The sequence below is a fragment of the Schistocerca serialis genome, chromosome 6 (genome assembly GCF_023864345.2).
Source record: "Schistocerca serialis cubense isolate TAMUIC-IGC-003099 chromosome 6, iqSchSeri2.2, whole genome shotgun sequence".
NCBI lineage: Eukaryota > Metazoa > Arthropoda > Insecta > Orthoptera > Acrididae > Schistocerca > Schistocerca serialis.
Window position 1 is genome coordinate 558,974,543 of NC_064643.1, and position 22,015 is coordinate 558,996,557.

The 22,015-nt window shown below is 42.6% G+C and overlaps 1 pseudogene; it reads left to right on the forward strand.

Moving 5' to 3' along the window:
- Positions 1–257: 257 nt before the first annotated feature.
- On the forward strand, positions 258–375 carry LOC126485408 (5S ribosomal RNA; annotated as a pseudogene).
- Positions 376–22,015: the final 21,640 nt, after the last annotated feature.

Here is a 22,015-nt window from a genome sequence, read left to right on the forward strand (position 1 = left end):
TGGATGGCCGGACGCGGGATTGAACCGTCGTCCTCCCGAATGCGAGTCCAGTGTGCTAACCACTGCGCCACTTCGCTTGGTCACACGGGACACAACGATACATCTTGTAGATACGGCGACCAGTGTAGCGCATGAATCCTTGTTACCTTGACTCCCATCTTTCTGGCGGTAAGACACAACTGACGCCCCCCCCCCCCTATTGACGGCAGATCACAACTGACCCTATTGACATTTGCTACTGCCCACACAACGAAAGAGGCAACGGTCTTGCCTCAGTGTATACACCGGTTCCCGTGAGATCACCGAAGTTAAGCACTGTCGGGCGTGGTCGGCACTTGGATGGGTGACCATCCCGGCCGCCATGCACTGTTGCCATTTTTCGGGGTGCACTCAGCCTCGTGATGCCAATTGAGGAGCTACCCGACCCAATAGTAGCGGCTTCGGTCAAGAATACCATCTTACGACGGGTGAGCGATGTGCTGACCCCACGCCCCTCCTATCCGTATCCTCCTCCGAGGATGACACGGCGGCCAGATGGTCCCGGTAGGCCACTCGTGGCCTGAAGACGGAGTGCTTTTTTTTTCCACACAGCGAAAGATTATACTAAGCTGTAAGATACAATATATTGCTGTGGCGTCATTTTGTTACCAATGAAGAGATAATGAATCGAATTAGGGAGAAAAGAATTCTATGGTACAACACCAATAAAAGAATCGTAAATTTCATAATGGAGGAAGGTATGAGGGGGTGGGGAAGGATAAAAATTGTTATAAAGCTCGCATTTCAAGTGAAATCGAACAAAATCTTGAGTACCCCATAGGCCTTCTTCTCTTCTTAATCTGTACAACCGGTTTAGGAAACAATCTGAGCACGCCTCTTATATTCTTTGCAGATGATGCTATCGTTTAGTAAAATCATCAAAAGATGAAACGAACTGCAAAATTATTTGGACAAGATGTCTGCTTGGTGCAAAAAGTGGCAATTGACTCAGAACAGTTAATGGTGTGAGATCCTTCACATGAATACTGAAAAATTCCATTGAATTTCGGATACACGATAAATCAAACGAGTTTAAAGGTTGTCGATTCAACTAAATACGTAGGGATTACATTTACGAGCAACATAAATTGGAACCATCACATAGAAAACGTTGGAAAAGGGGAACGAGTGTCTGCGTTTTACTGGCAAAACACATGGAAGGTGCAACAAACATACTGAAGTGACTGCCTGTGCTATGCTTGTCCGTCTTCTTCTGTAATATTGCTATTCAGTATGGAATCCTTGCCAGATAGCATTGACGGGTGACATCGAAAACATTCAAAGGAGGACAGCCCACTGTGGATTATCGTAAAACAGGGCGAGGAGTGTAACGAATATAATAAGCGAAGTGGGATGGAATTCAATAAAGCAAAGGCTTCTTTCGTTACGGCGAGATCTTTACACAAAATTTCAATCACTACCATTCTCCTCCTAACGCCAAACTATTTTGTGGGAAAGGGAGAAAATAAGAGAAATAACAGATCGTAAGCGAAGATTTAGGTGTTCATCCCTTCCATGTACTGTTGGGGAATGGGACGGTCAAGACATAATCTCCAAGTGGTTCTATGAACGCTCTGCCAAAGACTTCAGTGTTGTTGTTGTTGTTGTTGTGGTCTTCAGTTTTGAGACTGATCTGATGCAGATCTCCATGGTACTCTATCCTGTGCAAACTTCTTCATCTCGCAGTACCTACTGCAGCCTACATCCTTCTGAATCTGCTTAGTGTATTCATCTCTTGGTCTCCCTCTACGATTTTTACCCTCCACGCAGCCTTCCAGTACTAAATTGGTGATCCCTTAATGCCTCAGAACATGTCCTACCAACCGATCCCTTCTTCTGGTCAAGTTGTGCCACAAACTCCTCTTCTCTCCAATTCTATTCAATACATCCTCATTAGTTATGTGATCTACCCATCTAATTTTCAGCATTCTTCTGTAGCACCACATTTCGAAAGCTTCTATTCTCTTCTTGTCTTAACTATTTATCGTCCATGTTTCACTTCCATACATGGCTACACTCCATACAAATACTTTCAGAAACGACTTCCTGACACTTAAATCTATACTCGATGTTAACAAATTCTTCATCTTCAGAAACGCTTTCCTTGCCATTGCCCGTCTACATTTTATATCCTCTCTACTTCGACCATCATCAGTTAATTTGATCCCCAAATAGCAAAACTCCTTTACTACTTTAAGTGTCTCATTTCCTAATATAATTCCATCAGCATCATCTGATTTAGTTAGACTACTTCGATTATCCTCATTTTGCTTTTGTTGATGTTCATGTTATACCCTCCTTTCAAGACACTGTCCATTCCGTTCAACTCCTCTTCCAAGTGCTTTGCTGTCTCTGACAGAATTACAATGTCATCGGCGAACCTCAAAGTTTTTATTTCTTCTCCCTGGATTTTAATACCTACTCCGAACTTTTCTTTTGTTTCCTTTACTGCTTGCTCAATATACAGATTGAAGAGCGTCGGGGAGAGGCTACAACCCTGTCTCACTCCCTTCCCAACCTCTGCTTCCCTTTCATGTCCCTCGACTCTTATAACTGCCATCTGCTTTCTGTACTAATTGTAAATAGCCTTTCGCTCCCTGTATTTTACCCCTGCCACCTTCAGAATTTGAAAGAGAGTATTCCAGTCAACATTGTCAAAAGCTTTCTCTAAGTCTACAAATGCTAGAAACGTGGGCTTGCCTTTCCTTAATCTTTCTTCTAAGTTAAGTATGAATTGCGAAGTAATCATGTAGATGTAGATTTAGAGGGAGATCGAGGCTTTTCTACAGTTAAGAGATGCAAAGGAAGTGATCGGGCTGCCTTGGAGGAGTGACCACACGGGCTCCCAAATCCTGGAGCCTCGGAGAAGTCGTGTGCTGACGTAGAGCCGCGGCCCGCTCGTTAGGGGCCTTTTGTGCACGTCTTAGCCTCCCCCCAGCAGGCCCTTACCGGTTTGGAGCCGGTCGCCGCCGTACGTCTCTCTTTACACACAAATAAGCTGTCTCATTAGCCTCGAAAAACGGCCCCCTCTGTCGTCGCGGTCCGATTCTTCTGTGTGGGCCCGGACCGACGTCAGTGGTTGGACTTTTGCTGCTTTCACGTAAAAAAAAAGGGAGATAGAAGAAAAGAAAGCGAAGCCGCTCTCAACACTTACATAATTTATGTTCGTGCAGAATCAAGCCATTTTAATCAAAGCGTAAAACGCATACATCTTCTGCCAAGTAATCTTAAGTCAGTGGTAACAATATTTTGTCGAAATAACTGTACATTGGCCAGTGACATTTTATTTTGTGAAGACAATAAAAAAAACTGTGCATGAATATTTCAGTATGCCGCATTCAAGAGACTGGGCAGGGTGTCCGCATCAAATCTATCTAATTTCCAAATTCAGCTTTTTTTTTAAAAAAAAGTACTGCGAGTGGTCCGCAGCATCAACAAGTTTTGTGTAGATTTTTTTCCGTAAAGGATTCCTTCTGTTTTGTTGCAGGTGCTAAATAATTACCAGAAATGGCTACACCTCAAGAGAGAGCCAAAAGCGTGGTGTGGTATGTGAAAACGATATTACCCATTTCTGTCCAAAGAAATTTCCGACGTGAACTTCAGAGGGAGTCATCGGACGTTAAGGCGGTTAACGCTTGATGCGACAAGCTGCTAGCCACTGGAATTGTAAACAGATAGTTAGGTTCTGGCAGCAAACGCACATCTGATGAAAGGCTAGAGGAAACCACAGAGACGTTCCGAAGATGCCCATCGAAGTCAGTTCGCCGAGCATCACGAGAAATAAACATCTCTCGGTTAACAGCTCACTTGGTGCTGCATTAACTACTTCACTTGCACTCTTACGAAGTTCAAATTGTGAAAGCACTGAAATGAAACGGCTTACAGCTTCGCCATGGATTTGCAATTGAGATATTGGACCGGATCGGGCAAAACCACAGGTATCTAGGATTATTTTTTTTTTCAGAGGAACGTTAAGCGGAGCATCATACACATCTGCCTTCTACACATATGGGAACGTTAATCGGAGCATCACACACATCTGGAGTTAGCAATTATGTAGCACCTAAAACAAAGAAAAAAAGGAACAGTCTAGAAGAAAAATACACAAAACTTTTTGAGCTGCATTACATAAGGCTGCATGCCACAAGTATCTATGCTTCATGTTTTTTTTTAATCCATTTGGAAATCAAGGAGGTTTCGTGTGGACTCACCTTGTATTTTACGGTTTAAGCTCTCATCTGTTTTACGGGACGAAGAGACGAATGTTGCACCTTTCTTGAATTTCTGAGTTTGTCGGTAGCTTCTCAAATTAAATTGATAGAATTAAATGTTAGTGTTGCCGCTGTGGTTGCTTCATGTACATATTTGGTAAATCGTCAGCGTGGCACAAGTTCCTGATTTGCTATTTTAGCGCCCAGAGAGTGCTTCGCCTCTGATGTCTAAACAGGTAATGTTGTTGTGGTCTACATTTCCAAGGCTCTGCATTGAATTGAATTTCAAACACCAGCTTCTTCCTCAGAGTGTGAAAATATTTTTTTGTAGCCCACCTGCACAGGGAGGAATGATCATCGTAATAAAATAAGAGAAATCGGAGCTCGCACGAAAAGATTTAAGTGTTCGCTTTTCCTCCGCGCTCTTCGAGAGCGGAATGGTAAGGAAATAGCTTGAAGATGGTTCGATGAACCCTCTGCCAGGCACTTAACTAAGAATTGCAGAGTAATCGTCTAGAAGTAGATGTAGATGTAAATATGTAGGGATGCAGCTCTCCATGCTAGTCTATCCTAGGTAAGTCTGTTCATCTCTGCATCCAGCTGGATCTGTTTACTGTAGAAAAGCCTCGATCTCCCTCTAAATCTACATATACATGATTACTTCGCAATTCATATTGAAGTGTTTGGCAGAGCGTTCATAGAACCACTTAGAGATTATGTCTCGACCGGCCCATTCTACAGCAGTACATGGGAGGAATGAACATCTAAATTTTCGCTTACGATCTATTATTTCTCTTACTTTCTCCCTTTCCCAGAAAATAGTTTGGCATTAGGAGGAGGATGGTAGTGATTGAAATTTTGTGTAAAGATCTCACCGTAACGAAAGAAGCCTTTGTTTTATTGAGTTCCACCCCACTTCGCTTGTCATAACGGTTACACTCCTCTCCCTGTTTTTCGATAATCCAGAGCGGGCTGTCCTTCTTTGAATCTTTTCGATGTCACCCGTCTATGCTATCTATTCCATACCGCATAGCAATATTCCAGAAGGAGACGGACAAGCATAGTGTAGGCAATCTCTTTAGTACGTTTGTTGCACCTTCCCTGTGCTGTACGAGTAAAACGCAGTCACCGGTTCCCGTTTTCCAAAACGTTTTCTATGTGATGGTTCCAATTTACGTTGCTCGTAAATGTAATCCCTGCGTATTTAGTTGAATCGACAACCTTTAAATTCCTGTGATTCATCGTATATCAAAAATTCAATGGAATTTTTCAGTATTCATGTGAAGGACCTCACACCATTTACTGTTACTGAGTCAATTGCCTCTTTTTGCACCATGCAGACATCTTATCCAAATAATTTTGAATTCATTTCATCTTTTGATGACTTTACTAAACGATAGCATCATCTGCAAAGAATATAAGAGGGCTGCTCAGATTGTTTCCTAAACGGTTTATACAGATTAAGAAGCGAAGAAGGCCTATGGGGTACTCAAGATTTTGTACTAAATTTTTCCTAGAATTTCTAGAATAATTGTCGCTAGAGGTATGGTAAAATGCAGAAATAACATTTGGGTTTATCAGTTTCTTTGTCGGGTGTATTAGATGTGTGGGAAAAAAAAACAGGTTAACTATCAGTTCTACCTGTGAATATTGCCTCCAGTGAAATCTTTTCTGTATGCACTTCCATCAGACATACTGAAACTTCCCCTTTGTATGTAAAAATGACAGTGCTGGAAAAACTCTTACGTTATTTGATTTTCAAACAGCTGAGCAAAACTCAACGTACTCAGACAGTTTTCACTTTACTCATTCTGATCATCACTAAACTCACACACAATATTTTAACGCAACCCATTCTGACTTTCAATAATCCGTACAAAAGAATGGCCCTGACTAACAGTAACTTATATCTTTCATGAATCACTTACCTCACAAAAATCTTCGTGACTCGAACTACTGAAGGCACTAACTACCGGTAGGCATAGTTAGCAAATGAAAGATTTTGATAGAGAAAAAAGAATGTATTTACCTTAAGAGTGTTCAAAAGTCATAATAAATATATAATTTTGTGACATCCAATTAAACAAATTTCCTTTTTCTGACGGACACACGTCCAGATCATCCGCTCACAGTAACCTCTCAAAACTCTGGCATCTCTCTACCTACATCCACCACTTCTGGCGACTCACCTCCAACTGCCCAACGCTACGCACAGTTCACATCGAACAGCCCAACACTACACTAGCGAATATTCCAACAATGAGTGCAACCAGCCATTGACTGCACGCAGCGCAGTCAGCGATTTTCATACAGAGCATTACGTGGCGTTAAAACCTAAACAGCCTACTTACAATATTTCGCGCAGATAAAATGTTCTATATTTGCGACTTTTTTTTCACCTAACGTAGGTACTCAAAAACACGTAGGTACTGATAAAAAAATGGCTCTGAGCACTATGGGACTTAACATCTCAGGTCATCAGTCCACCAGAACTTAGAACTACTTAAACCTAACTAACCTAAGGACGTCACACACATCCATGCCCGAGGCAGGATTGGAACCTGCGACCGTAGCGGTCGCGCGGTTCCAGACTGAAGCGCCTAGAACCGCTCGGCCACCGGCTGCCGGCTCCGTCTGATCACTTACGAAGCTTATTGCCGGAGTTTTACGCTAAACTAATTCATCCTTTTTAGATTTTAGGTTAAATGGTAGTGGAAGTTTTACTATTTGCTCGGTGTTATCGTTTTGTTGGTCGGCCGTTAGCATACGTTCATGCTGCACCTGCAGCCTTATGTTCGCCTACAGCACATACCAGCCACCAAATGGTAGTATACCAAACAGCCACAGATTATATGTGTCAGTAAACCGATGTGCAGTGTGAAGGACTGCAGCATAAACGTATCCTTAGAATCGTTAAGTGACTGTGGTCGACGGATGGTGGTTCACGTTCCGCGGAAAGGAAGCTCCGACGAAGTAAGAACAAACGCAGAGAAATACGTAATGCAACTTTTGACTTCCGTATTAAACTTAAATGAACAGTGTATAGTAATGCGATCTGCCTCGCTTCTTTTGTGTCGAGGTTTTGTTGTAGCAGCTGCCCGGTACGAGTCCCGCTCGCATATGGAAATCGCAGGCGAAACTTCTCAGCTCGCCTACACTGTGCGAGCAGCCTCTCTGCTAAGGCTATCTCACGATCGTTCGCGTCGACTACCAGCGGCTGTCGACTATATGTTATGCATTCCATTTGGAGGGGGCGAGGACTAGTCTTTTCTCTCTCTGTCTCCAAATGTTTATGTATCCGCAGCTGCGTGCACGAATAAGAATGACGCCCTCGCTGGCTGCGTTTCCAGTTACTGAGGCAGTAAGGACGTCACCTCTACCTGCTGTTTCTCCCTCCACACGATTTCTTACGTCGCCTGCTCTGCCGCGCGCTTGTTCGCGTTTGGATATGTCAGCGGCGGTCCCCGGGCTCGCTATCTCCGGCTGCTATCTGCTAGCAGTGTCTTGCTGCCGCAGCTTTTCATCGCTGTCGCGGGTCGTATGTCGTTCCTGCCGGCTGCACAGGCTGCGGCCCTGAATTTCGTGGGTTGTGTGACTGCAGCGTTGGGCTCCTCCTGCGCTCGTCTGATAACTTGGGCTACACTTCGTAACGAATCCCTTCCATTCTACACTAGTGGCCATTAAAATTGCTACACCAAGAAGAAATGCCGATGATAAACGGGTATTCATTGGACAAATATATTATACTAGAACTGACACGTGATTACATTTTCACGCAGTTTGGGTGCATGTTGTTGTTGTGGTCTTCAGTCCTGAGACTGGTTTGATGCAGCTCTCCATGCTACTCTATCCTGTGCAAGCTTCTTCATCTCCCAGTACCTACTGCAACCTACATCCTTCTGAATCTGCTTAGTGTATTCATCTCTTGGTCTCCCTCTACGATTTTTACCCTCCACGCTGCCCTCCAATACTAAATTGGTGATCCCTTGATGCCTCAGAACATGTCCTACCAACCGATCCCTTCTTCTGGTCAAGTTGTGCCACAAACTTCTCTTCTCCCCAATCCTATTCAATACTTCCTCATTAGTTACGTGATCTACCCATCTAATCTTCAGCATTCTTCTGTAGCACCACATTTCGAAAGCTTCTATTCCCTTCTTGTCCAAACTATTTATCGTCCATGTTTCACTTCCATACATGGCTACACTCCATACGAATACTTTCAGAAATGACTTCCTGACACTTAAATCAATACTGGATGTTAACAAATTTCTCTTCTTCAGAAACGCTTTCCTTGCCATTGCCAGCCTACATTTTATATCCTCTCTACTTCGACCATCATCAGTTATTTTGCTCCCCAAATAGCAAAACTCCTTTACTACTTTAACTGCCTCATTTCCTAATCTAATTCCCTCAGCATCACCCGACTTAATTAGACTACATTCCATTATCCTTGTTTTGCTTTTGTTGATGTTCATCTTATATCCTCCTTTCAAGACACTGTCCATTCCATTCAACTGCTCTTCCAAGTCCTTTGCTGTCTCTGACAGAATTACAATGTCATCGGCGAACCTCAAAGTTTTTATTTCTTCTCCATGAATTTTAATACCTACTCCGAATTTTTCTTTTGTTTCCTTTACTGCTTGCTCAATATACAGATTGAACAACATCGGGGAGAGGCTACAACCCTGTCTTACTCCCTTTCCAACCACTGCTTCCCTTTCATGTCCCTCGACTCTTATAACTGCCATCTGGTTTCTGTACAAATTGTAAATAGCCTTTCGCTCCCTGTATTTTACCCCTGCCACCTTTAGAATTTGAAAGAGAGTATTCCAGTCAACACTGTCAAAAGCTTTCTCCAAGTCTACAAACGCTAGAAACGTAGGTTTGCCTTTCCTTAATCTTTCTTCTAAGATAAGTCGTAAGGTCAGTATTGCCTCACGTGTTCCAGTGTTTCTACGGAATCCAAACTGATCCTCCCCGAGGTTGGCTTCTACTAGTTTTTCCATTCGTCTGTAAAGAATTCGTGTTAGTATTTTGCAGCTGTGACTTATTAAGCTGATAGTTCGGTAATTTTCACATCTGTCAACACCTGCTTTCTTTGGGATTGGAATTATTATATTCTTCTTGAAGTCTGAGGGTATTTCGCCTGTTTCATACATCTTGCTCACCAGATGGTAGAGTTTTGTCAGGACTGGCTCTCCCACGGCCGTCAGTAGTTCCAATGGAATATTGTCTACTCCGGGGGCCCTGTTTCGACTCAGGTCTTTCAGTGCTCTGTCAAACTCTTCACGCAGTATCGTATCTCCCATTTCATCTTCATCTACATCCTCTTCCATTTCCATAATATTGTCCTCAAGTACATCGCCCTTGTATAGACCCTCTATATACTCCTTCCACCTTTCTGCTTTCCCTTCTTTGCTTAGAACTGGGTTTCCATCTGAGCTCTTGATATTCATACAAGTCGTTCTCTTATCTCCAAAGGTCTCTTTAATTTTCCTGTAGGCGGTATCTATCTTACCCCTAGTGAGATAGGCCTCTACATCCTTACATTTGTCCTCTAGCCATCCCTGCTTAGCCATTTTGCACTTCCTATCGATCTCATTTTTGAGACGTTTGTATTCCTTTTTGCCTGTTTCACTTACTGCATTTTTATATTTTCTCCTTTCATCAATTAAATTCAATATTTCTTCTGTTACCCAAGGATTTCTACTAGCCCTCGTCTTTTTACCTACTTGATCCTCTGCTGCCTTCACTACTTCATCCCTCAAAGCTACCCATTCTTCTTCTACTGTATTTATTTCCCCCATTCCTGTCAATTGCTCCCTTATGCTCTCCCTGAACCTCTGTACAACCTCTGGTTCTTTTAGTTTATCCAGGTCCCATCTCCTTAAATTCCCACCTTTTTGCAGTTTCTTCAGTTTTAATCTACAGGTCATAACCAAGAGATTGTGGTCAGAGTCCACATCTGCCCCTGGAAATGTCTTACAATTTAAAACCTGGTTCCTAAATCTCTGTCTTACCATTATATAATCTATCTGATACCTTTTAGTATCTCCAGGGTTCTTCCATGTATACAACCTTCTTTCATGATTCTTAAACCAAGTGTTAGTTATGATTATGTTGTGCTCTGTGCAAAATTCTACCAGGCGGCTTCCTCTTTCATTTCTGTCCCCCAATCCATATTCACCAACTATGTTTCCTTCTCTCCCTTTTCCTACACTCGAATTCCAGTCACCCATGACTATTAAATTTTCGTCTCCCTTCACAATCTGAATAATTTCTTTTATTTCATCATACATTTCTTCAATTTCTTCATCATCTGCAGAGCTAGTTGGCATATAAACTTGTACTACTGTAGTAGGTGTGGGCTTCGTATCTATCTTGGCCACAATAATGCGTTGACTATGCTGTTTGTAGTAGCTTACCCGCATTCCTATTTTCCTATTCATTATTAAACCTACTCCTGCATTCCCCCTATTTGATTTTGTGTTTATAACCCTGTAGTCACCTGACCAGAAGTCTTGTTCCTCCTGCCACCGAACTTCACTAATTCCCACTATATCTAACTTCAACCTATCCATTTCCCTTTTTAAATTTTCTAACCTACCTGCCCGATTAAGGGATCTGACGTTCCACGCTCCGATCCGTAGAACGCCAGTTTTCTTTCTCCTGATAACGACATCCTCTTGAGTAGTCCCCGCCCGGAGATCCGAATGGGGGACTATTTTACCTCCGGAATATTTTACCCAAGAGGACGCCATCATCATGTAATCATACAGTAAAGCTGCATGCCCTCGGAAAAAATTACGGCTGTAGTTTCCCCTTGCTTTCAGCCGTTCGCAGTACCAGCACAGCAAGGCCGTTTTGGTTATTGTTACAAGGCCAGATCAGTCAATCATCCAGACTGTTGCCCTTGCAACTACTGAAAAGGCTGCTGCCCCTCTTCAGGAACCACACGTTTGTCTGGCCTCTCAACAGATACCCCTCCGTTGTGGTTGCACCTACGGTACGGCTATCTGTATCGCTGAGGCACGCAAGCCTCCCCACCAACGGCAAGGTCCATGGTTCATGGGGGGGGGTTTGGGTGCATAGATCCTGAGAAATCAGTACGCAGAACAACCACGCCTGGGCATTGAGTCAAACAGAGCTTGGATGGCGTGTACAGGTACAGCTGCCCACGCAGCTTCAACACGATACCACAGTTCATCAAGATTAGTGACTGGCGTATTGTGACGAGCCAGTTGCTCGGCCACCATTGACCAGACGTTTTCAGTTGGTGAGAGATCTGGAGAATGTGCTGGCCAGGGCAGCTGTCTAACATTTTCTGTATCCAGAAAGGCCCGTACAGGACCTGCAACATGCGGTCGTGCATTATCATGCTGAAATGTAGGGCTCCGCAGGGATCGAATGAAGGGTAGAGCCACGGGTCGTAACACATCTGAAATGTAATGTCCATTGTTCAAAGTGCCGTCAATGGGAACAAGAGCTGACCGAGACGTGTAACCAACGGCACCCCATACCATCACGCCGGGTGATACGCCAGTATGGCGATAACGAATACACGCTTCCAATGTGCGTTCACCGCGATGTCGCCAAACACGGATGCGACCATCATGATGCTGTAAACAGATCCTGGATTCATATGAAAAAATGACGTTTTGCCATTCGTGCACCCAGGTTCGTCGTTGAGTACACCATCGCAGGCGCCCCTGTCTGTGATGCAGCGTCAAGGGTAACCGCAGCCATAGTCTCCGAGCTGATAGTCCATGCTGCTGCAAACGTCGTCGAACTGTTCGTGCAGATGGTTGCTATCTTGCAAACGTCCCCATCTGTTGACTCAGGGATCGGTACGTGGCTGCACGATCCCTTACAGCCATGCGTATACGATGCCTGTCATCTCGACTGCTAGTGATACGAGGCCGTTGGGATTCACCACGGCGTTCCGTATTACCCTCTTGAACCCACCGATTCCATATTCTGCTAAGAGTCATTGGATCTCGACCAACGCGAGCAGCAATGTCGCGATACGATAAACCGCAACCGCGATAGGCTACAATCCGACCTTTAGCAAAGTCGGAAACGTGATGGTAGGCATTTCTCCTCCTTACACAAGGCATCACAACAACGTTTCACCAGACAACGCCGGTCAACTGCTGTTTGTGTATGAGAAATCGGTTGGAAACTTTCGTCATGTCAGCAGGTTGTAGGTGTCACCACCGGCGCCAACCTTGTGTGAATGCTCTGAAAAGCTAATCATTTGCATATCACCACATCTTCTTCCTGTCGGTTAAATTTCGCGTCTGTAGCACGTCATCCTCGTGGTGTAGCAATTTTAATGGCCAGTAGTGTAATTTAGTTCTGTGACAAACAGAATCGAATCGTTTCGTTTTTTACCCCTCCAAAAATTCATTTTACCCCTCAGTAATGAATTACCCCAGGATGGGAACCACTGCCCTGCCACGCCCCTGTGCCGGACCGAGCACAAGGCGGCTGCCACGGTTCGCCCTCTCCGTCCCACGACAACTGTCGCACAATGGTCCACCCACCACCCACGCATTCATCCCACCCCCTACTCCTGCATTCCTTCGCGCGACCCCAAGCGCTGCAGCTGTGTAAGTGGCAAAAAAAAAAAAAAAAAAAAAAAAAAAAAATACCCTCTGTGCCCCATTGTTGAGCCAGGGGCGCTGCCTCTCTCACGCGGAAGCTGCAATGCCGTGATTCAGGCTACTACTTCCCCTCAGCGTTCGGCGTTCCGGGTGTATTTTGTACCATTGAGATGTATGTCTAGTAGGTGGAACGGAGGAAATATTGTCACCAGTAGGGGTAGTACTCATACAGTTTTAATTATCGCGTCACAAAAAGTTACATAATTAATTGTTTCTTTCGTTGCAGGTGAAGGTATGCAGCGTTGGTACACACTGAAATCCCCGTAACACTGAGGTACAGGAACCAAAATAATGTCACAGCTTATATTTACTTTATCATTGGTCTCCTCTAACGACGTGCTACGGTATTGTGGCGCGGAGATCTCAGCGTGTAGCAACACTGCATACACGTACCTCCAAACAAAGAAAAAAATTGACAAACTGCATGTTGAATTCTACGTCGAGTTCCTCGGCCGAAGTTTGATGATTTTTCTGACGTTTCGCCAGCACGAGGGGCTGGCACTGTCAAAGATTCACCCTCCATTGCTGGTGGTGGACAAAAAATTTGTTTACTCATCTTGAGCACTAAGGGGGCGATCTGTAGTAATTACTTGAGAGAAGGCAAAATTCTTAGCCATGATCGCTTGTGAACAACATTTATTGTCAATTACCGATTTCGGTAAGCATGGTTACCATCTACAATAACGTGTTATCGAGATCTGAAGATGGTAACTGTCCATATTCAATAACGTGTTATCGAGATCTGTAGATGGTACCCATGCTTACGAAAACCGGTAATCGACAATAAAGGTTGTTTACAAGCGATCTCGGTAAAGAAGCTCACCTTCTCTCAAGCAAATAGAAAATTGATCACGTAACTAAATTTAAAGATTCTTCGTTACTTCTTGGTAGAGCAACTTCATTTTAAGGTTGAATAGCAACTAAACTGTTTTTGTCTTTCTGATTTTTGTTTATTTCAAACTAGCTTTTAAGCTTATTAGGCCTTCTTCAGGAAACAAATGATCAGCATCTGAAAGGGACACTGATTATTTGGTAACCAAACATTATATGCAAAAATACAATCACTTGTATAGAATGTTATGCATCAAACTTGTTTCTTAACATTAGTTTTACACTTTACACAATGGACTATGTTAAGCATGATACATATTTAAACTACACAATATTACAAAGTAAGTGGCTATAATTCTAAATTTCATTCGGTCTTGACATTGGCTGAGAAATTATGAAACTGAGTACACTTCATTTATGTTGTGTAACAAACATGTTTTTTCTTCATTGTACGCTAAACTGTAGGCAAAGGACAGTATTCTACACACAATTAAAATAAATAATCTTACAGTATTATAGGTTACGTGGTTGTGATGCCATCGTTTGTGAGGTCGTGATATTGGTTAAGAACTGTTTACCTGAACACTCCTAACTAATTTTGTGCAATAAACATGTTTTTACATCGCAAATAACATTTTTATGCAGTGGGCAATTTGAAACAAAGTACATGTTGAAATACACAATATTAAAGTATTACAGATTATATTGTGTATTTCAGCCATATACTGTGTTTAATATTGCGCATTGCATAAAAATGTTATTTACAATGTAAAACTTATTTGTTGCACAAAATACGTTAGTAGTGCTTGGTTAAATAGCTCTTAACCAACGTCACGACTCACAAACTATGGCATCACAACCATATAACCTGTAATAGTGTAAGATTATGTATTTTAACTGTTGTCTATAATATTGTCCATTGCCTAAAGTTTAGTTTACAATGAAAAAAACATGTCTGTTGCACAACATAAATGAAGAGTGCACTATTTAACAGTTTCTCAGCCAATGTCAAGCCATCATAAAATTTTACATTATAACTATTTACCCTGTAATATTGTATAGTTTAAGTATGTATTATGCTTAACTTTGTGTAATGTGTAAAACCAACATTAAGAGATTGGATGCACAACATTCTATGCAAGTGATCGATTCTTCGCTTATAATGTTTGGTTACCTAAGAACTAGTGTCCCTTTAAGATGCTACTCAGTTGTTTCCTGAAGATGGTCTACGAAGCCCAAAACTAGTTTGAAACAAACAGAAATCAACGGAGCAAAAAAGGTGTACTTGTTTGTCAACCTTCAACATGTAACTTTATATCGATAACTAAAACTTTGAGTCTGCCACTCGTTTGGTTCTAAACGAGCCCGAATCTTCCTTGTTTTGTCGTTACGGTCATTTTCTCCTTTGAAAGTACTTCACTTCTTTTTTGACATGAAGACGCTTATATTTTGCAATGATGTTCAGGACCGAAGACGAATTCTCCGCAAGGGCACCTTTCCGCACGGATTTCGAGTTTGAAATCGGGCGAAAGTCGCATGTAGTGAGTGGATTTAAGATGGGAGAGGGAGGACAGACTTCTGATTTTTCGCACTAAACTCGAGAGTTGACAAAGCTGAATAGACAGCCGCACTGCCACTGAGAAGCGACCGTGACTTCTTTTGCCACAACTACAGTCTTTCTTGCGTTTTTCGAAACGCTTGAATAGCAATAACATAACAGTTCACGTTTCGACATTGAGACAAAAATTCGAAATGCATAATTCTGCTGAAATAAAACAACTTAGTTTCAGCATGATTTTGACTTGAAACTGCTCTTCGTTTTGGGCGCGGAGATGTTTTGCCTGCTTACTTTGGCAACTGGATCTTAGTCCCAAACCCTAACTGTAAACCCAAATCTCATCTCCTATGATGATTGTTTCGTGATCTTTAGTTTGTTCAAGAGGTTCCTTCAAAACGTTCATTCGATGCTCCTATTGCTCCTCGGTTATCAACGAGAAGTAAAATTAATTTTTTAATTTTGATGCAAATAGATGCACTTGGTTTTTTGAGTTCAAAAAATCTAATTTTTTTTTTTTTTTTTTTTTTTTTTTTTTTTTTTTTTTTTTTTTTACTTGCTTCATTTTCTACCGCGAAGAGTGGAGCGGTCCGTTCAGGATCTGACCCGTTGGCAGCCTAATACAAATCGAGATGATAGCAGGGCACAGTGGGTTTCAATTGGAAATATCAAGATTTCGTTGTCGAAAGGGCGCTAAATTCCTGTTTTCTTCCTGTTTTCCACCATTTCGATCGAACACATTTTGGCGGTACCTTGTCGCTACTACTACTTATTTGTTTACGGTTAACGAAACTATTTGTTTTATTTAAAAAGCACTCTGAAGTTTTTTTCATCGAAAACAATGAACTTTAGGCAATGTGAAGCGCATAGCCTTTCTTGCGTGAAAAAAAAAAAGGGTTCTGTGCATGTTCTATAGTGTCATTGAAATGTTATAACACGTATATTACTTCTCATATAAAATACAAGGCTGTCAACGAAGTAATGATGACAGGTAGTAAGGCATGGCTGGTATTTATAGCAAAAGACTGTAATCATGACATCGATATCAAATACCAGTTAGAAATAAACACTCAGAAAAGAACAGTTAATGGAAACGTGCAGCATATGCTAAAACAGATTTAAATTCATCTAACCTTATTGGACGATTAATTCTGTAGTAGACATTTTGTAAATGGCAGCGTCATTCGCCAGGTGGGATCTTATGCAGGTCATATCCGCTATAAAAGCGCGCGGCAAACCGCCACTGATCACGCAGATGCAAGCCCACGCACCCACGTATCAGTCTGGGCACTCATTCGCTCGCTCGCGGCAATTCCATCATCATTGTTGTCGACCCACCGCGGCGCATTCAAAGCACCGAAATAATGCAATTCTTCTAATTAAACAGCGCCGCGAGTACTTTCGCGTTATTTGGCAGGCGCGTGCCCGTTTCACAAAATTATGCTCGTGCGCCGTATTAGGAATTGAATTACTGACCGTGTTTACAAGCCGCCGCGCTCAACACACGCGGGCAGTGCTCTATCCACCCGGCTGTATTCTGCACGCTGATTCTGAGCACAGATGAGAAGCTTCCGTTTCCTGCTTTGTTCTAAAGAGTATTGGAGAGTTCATGCTCAATTCATAAATGAGAAGGTTTTTCAAAATATGGGCACGAGATGAGAAAGCTATGTGTAGAAGATGTTTGAGAGGCCCCATATTGGCAGATTTCACAAGCACTTTTCTTGTTTAAATCTATTGCTCGTTGTAGACGCTCATGACGCATGTTAATAAGCCACCAACATCGTCGATGATGAGTCTTTTTGACGTCAATGATCAACTGACTGTGACATCTGCGTAGTTCTAAAATCCTGAATATGCGGATGAATGCCTGTGCGCAGAAATGACACAGTTTGTTCCGCCTGCACCACATTTGATTTCATTCGCCGAACTGTCCTCGAGCAGAGAACGCAGGGCTGCAGTCGTTTTATTTACGAAAAATGCCTATTGTGTCTTCTTTAGTAATTGTCGATAAATGTGCTCCAGGTACTGGTATAATTACAATAGATTTACATTATTTATTATTATTACACATTCTTGTCTCCAGGGCAGTGGTTAACTTGAATGTTACATGGTTATTCTCTTTTTCTTCCTGTTCCCTTCTTATTTTCCTCTTCCCATAACCTCTTCATTCTTTGGTCGTGTTCCTGTTTCCCTTGCTCTGTCTATATTTGCTCTGTTTTCTTCCATTGTTGTACTTCAAATTTCGTGTTCATAATTCTGTTTCTGAATTTGTCTCTTTCATTTATCATTTCAATATTGATCCCTGCTTGTTTTAGGTCTTCTTCTATTTCTTCAAACTAACTTTTTTTTACTGAACAGAGATCACCACAACTACCATCAATTTGAAAAATCATGATGGAACAACAGGAAAAATATCCACTACTCCAGGCCCCAATAAATATATTGCACTTCCTGGTCATCACATTCTGGGGGCAAGGAACATCACGAGAAGGAGAAAAGTCGGAGTTCTTCGAAACCTCTTCGCAAACACTATATTGGAATGCTCAACATAAATAAACGGTCAATATACGCAAACTCAAACAGCTTAGGAGGTTCTGGAAAAATTTCATATCAAAATCCTCGCAATACAAGAGACACGCTACACAGACGACAACCACTTCAACACAGAAAACTACACGATATACAAAGAAAAACCTGCTGTCAAAAAAATGTTCAAATGTGTGTGAAATCTTATGGGACTTAACTGCTAAGGTCATCAGTCCCTAAGCTTACACACTACTTAACCTAAATTATCCTAAGGACAAACACACACACCGATGCCCGAGGGAGGACTCGAACCTCCGCCGGAAACCTGCTGTCAGAAGAGGGATACCGACAACAGATTCACAATTATTTGTGTTTTATAATTACGTGCTACTTCGTAGAAACTGAAGCGACAAATAATGTCACTTGACGCGATTAATAGCTCGAAACGAGTGTTCACTCTCTTCATGGTCCTACAGCAGTTTTCTTTCGTAATTGTATAGAATTTATTAGTTAGTTAGGTAATTTTTCGGACAAGTTATTATGATACTGGTGGCTTTGAGCGCTGTCATACCACCTTTCGTTTCTGGCTCGTGAAGATGTATTTTCTTTATTTTCCATCTCTCTCTGATATAAAGGCTGAATACGAACACAGTCATGCGTGCTACTTAAAAGTGAACCATCGCTTCATATTGTAGGGTTTTCCGAACTGTGTTCCGCGGAACACTGATGCTTCGCGGAAACTGAATAGGTACTCCGCCAAAAACTATTAATAACACGGCAGATTCTTCGAGATTTTCTCTTACTTTTTAAAAATTTTATTATGATTTCTGTGTTGTTAGTTACAACTTAAAACTAAAGTAATCACCGAATAAAAAAGTCTTTTCTTTTTTACAAATTTTATTAACGTTTAAAAGAAACGAAGTCGTCCATCAAAGTAAGAGCACTCTCAAGGGGTTACGTCAGAGGAAAAATTTGGGAACCCTGTCATATGGTACAAATACGTCAACTGTATGAACATGTTTTATACTTTATTTATTACAGGGGCATGGTTTACGTAGCGTTCTGGTACGGGGGCATCTCATAAGTCCTTGTGCTCATTGCTGAGCGTTGTGGCCCCATGAACCAAGCGTCTCCATCCCGGACGGTTGCCAGCTTCTTTTAGTGCCTGCTGAAGAGGTAGACCGGAGATCTCCTTGATTCGACCTAGCCATCTGCTCGCTGCTCTTGCTCTTGGTCTAGCGCCCTCGATCTTTCCTTGCAACATTATTTTCTCTAGATTTTCTCCATCTCTTCTCACAATATGGCCAAAGAACTGGAGAATTTTTTCAGTGACTCGGAAAAAAGGCGTATGGGGATATCGAGTTGTTCAATAATGGACACATTTTATGCTTAGCATCCTACGCCAGCACCAAAGCTCAAATGCATCAATGCGCTGTCTGTCTCTGTCCTTGAGTGTCCATGTTTCGCAACCATAAAAGAAGCCGTATCTTCTTGCTACTTGTTATTGCTCTGCTCTGCCAGGTCATGGTGAGCTTCTTCATAGCCACTCGCTCTAGCGTGATCCGTCTTCTTATCCCATCTTGACAACTTCCCGTGCTGCAGATGGTTGACACAAGATAGATGAAGGAATGCATGACTTCCAGTTCCTTTAATCGACCTGTGAGCTGGATCTGTTCATCTCGATCAATTATCATGAGTTTGGACTTGCTGAGGTTGATGTCTAATCCATACGCTAGACTAATGGCCTTTATTCTTATTAGTAACTCAGCAAGTTCATCTTCGCTGTTGGCTAAAAGCACAGTATAATCAGCAATTGAGATGCCTTTGGCCCAACCATCAAGAGCTTACCTAATGACATCTTCTGCATAGATGTTGTACAGTTGTGGGGATAGGACACAATCCTGCCTCACACCTTTTGATACTCTGAAGGTATCAGACGAGCCAGCACTTGTCTTTACAACTGCGAAGTGATTATTGTATAGACTTTTGATCAATGCTGTCAAGTGGGGTGGGACACGAACCTGCAAGCACCTGGCACAACTTTTCCAAGACAACACAGTCAAAGGCTTTCCTATAGTCAAGGAAGCAGATGAAAACAGGAACACAGAACTCTCGTGATTTTTCTATTATTTGTCTTATGTTGAGGATCTGTTCACGAGTTCCTTTCCCTTCAACAAAACTTGCTTGTTCTGTGGATATTCTGCAACCCAGATACCGTTGCATGCCTCATCCTTCTAATTATCTATGGTTCATTTGGTCTGAGCACTATGGGACTTAACATCGGAGGTCATCAGTCCCCTAGAACTTAGAACTACTTAAACCTAACTAACCTAAGGACATCACATACATCCATGCCCGAGGCAGGATTCGAACCTGCGACCGTAGCAGTCACGCGGTTCCAGACTGAAGCGCCTAGAACAGCTCGGCCACTCTAATTATGTAATTAGATTTTCTATGATTGGTGTCTTTTTGTATGTTGCCTGCTAACTGCGTTTGATTATCTAGAGCTCTTCCCTTCTTGTTTTCATGAAAACAACCCTCCAAGGTCCAGAGAGTTTCGAAGTCTCCTATTTCTGATAATTAATATTCACTTGTTCCACGTACAAGGAAAAGTTTTACCGGACACACCACAGCTCACAAGAACTTTCGAATGGCTTACCGCAAGAACTAATTGCAAAACCAGAAGGGTTTATATTTTACACCATTCACACCGTACAACAGTTCACGGTACCGTTCTTCGTTAACGGCATTTGGAATGAACCATTTGCCGCTCTTGACTGTTCACGGTTCTGGCAATCCTTCGAACGAGCGTCGAGGCACGTTTTTAATTTCCCAGAAGATAAAATTCCAGGTCTGGCGTGCCAAGTAACGGCGCAAGACCGTTGCCTAGCGCGCTTCATACTTCTCTTTCAAATGAAAATTGCTCTCATTTGGGTTTCAGTCTGATGTGTTAAATACTGTCCCAAGTAGATCTTCACAGTGGCAATGCCGTTGCAGCGACTCGGAACGAGGAAATTGAGTTCCGTGGTTGGCTGAAAGAAGAAATTGGCTCCCCGCAGCGAGTTAATGCCCGAGGAGAGACCGCAGAACGAGAGAACAGGCGCCGGCGGGGTGGATGCTTCGGGGCTTTGGCCCAGAAGGCAGACCATAAATGCTTCATGGGCGCCGGAGGGCCGTGCGCGTAGGAAGCCAATGGAGCCTCCTTCACGGTGGTGAAAACGAGGAAAATATATTCGGAAACGTTCGCCTTTTTTAAGCAATCTAAAGGGGAAGTGCTCTAGTAGCGGTGCAAAAATGGTCGTCAGGCTACTAAATATGGCTCTCGTCTAGTAGGAGCACTGACCTTAACTGCAGGCGCCCAGGCTCAGAAAATCAAAGAACTGGTGCGTATCACACGTCGTCTGACAAATATTTGCAGCGCAGATTGGAGTCTCCGTTGATCAGCAGCTGCATGCTCAGCTGTGGAAGGTCAGTGAAGAAACCATCCTCAGACGGATCATGAGCCACAGTAGGGACTTGCACCTCGAAATCGGTTGCAGCTGTATAAGCTAGTGACGGGGAAAGGAAATGAAATTGTTTCTTAGTAACTGACAACCGCTGATACACAGCGATCACGAGCCAAATTTTAACAAACTCATACGGGACCTTCATCTTTTTTAAAAATGAAGAACAAACCGCTTTCAGTCACAAGTTGCGTTTATTTACTGCACTATGCATTTCGAGCCCTGGAGGCTCATCTTCAGGTGCTTTTTAGTGATTTACATCAGGTTTTTTAGTTGTTAGCAGTTTAACATTGTATGATGTCAGCTTCTGTTGTGCAGTTGGTATACATAATACACATCTATTAATTTTGCAGTACATACTGAGAACGTTCTGCTACTACAATGTGCGAAAAAGTATGTGACTATGTATATATCACAGTATGTACAGCAAAATTATAGATATGTATTGTGACCGGCCGGAGTGGCCGAGCGATTCTACGCGCTACAGTCTGGAGCTGCGCGACCGCTACGGTCGCAGGTTCGAATCCTGCCTCAGGCATGGGTGTGTGTGATGTTCTTAGGTTAGTTAGGCTTAAGTAGTTCTAAGTTCTAGGGGACTGATGACCTCAGCAGTTAAGTCCCATAGTGCTACAGAGCCATTTGAACCATTTTTTGTGTATTGTGTATGTGGTGTCACCGCCA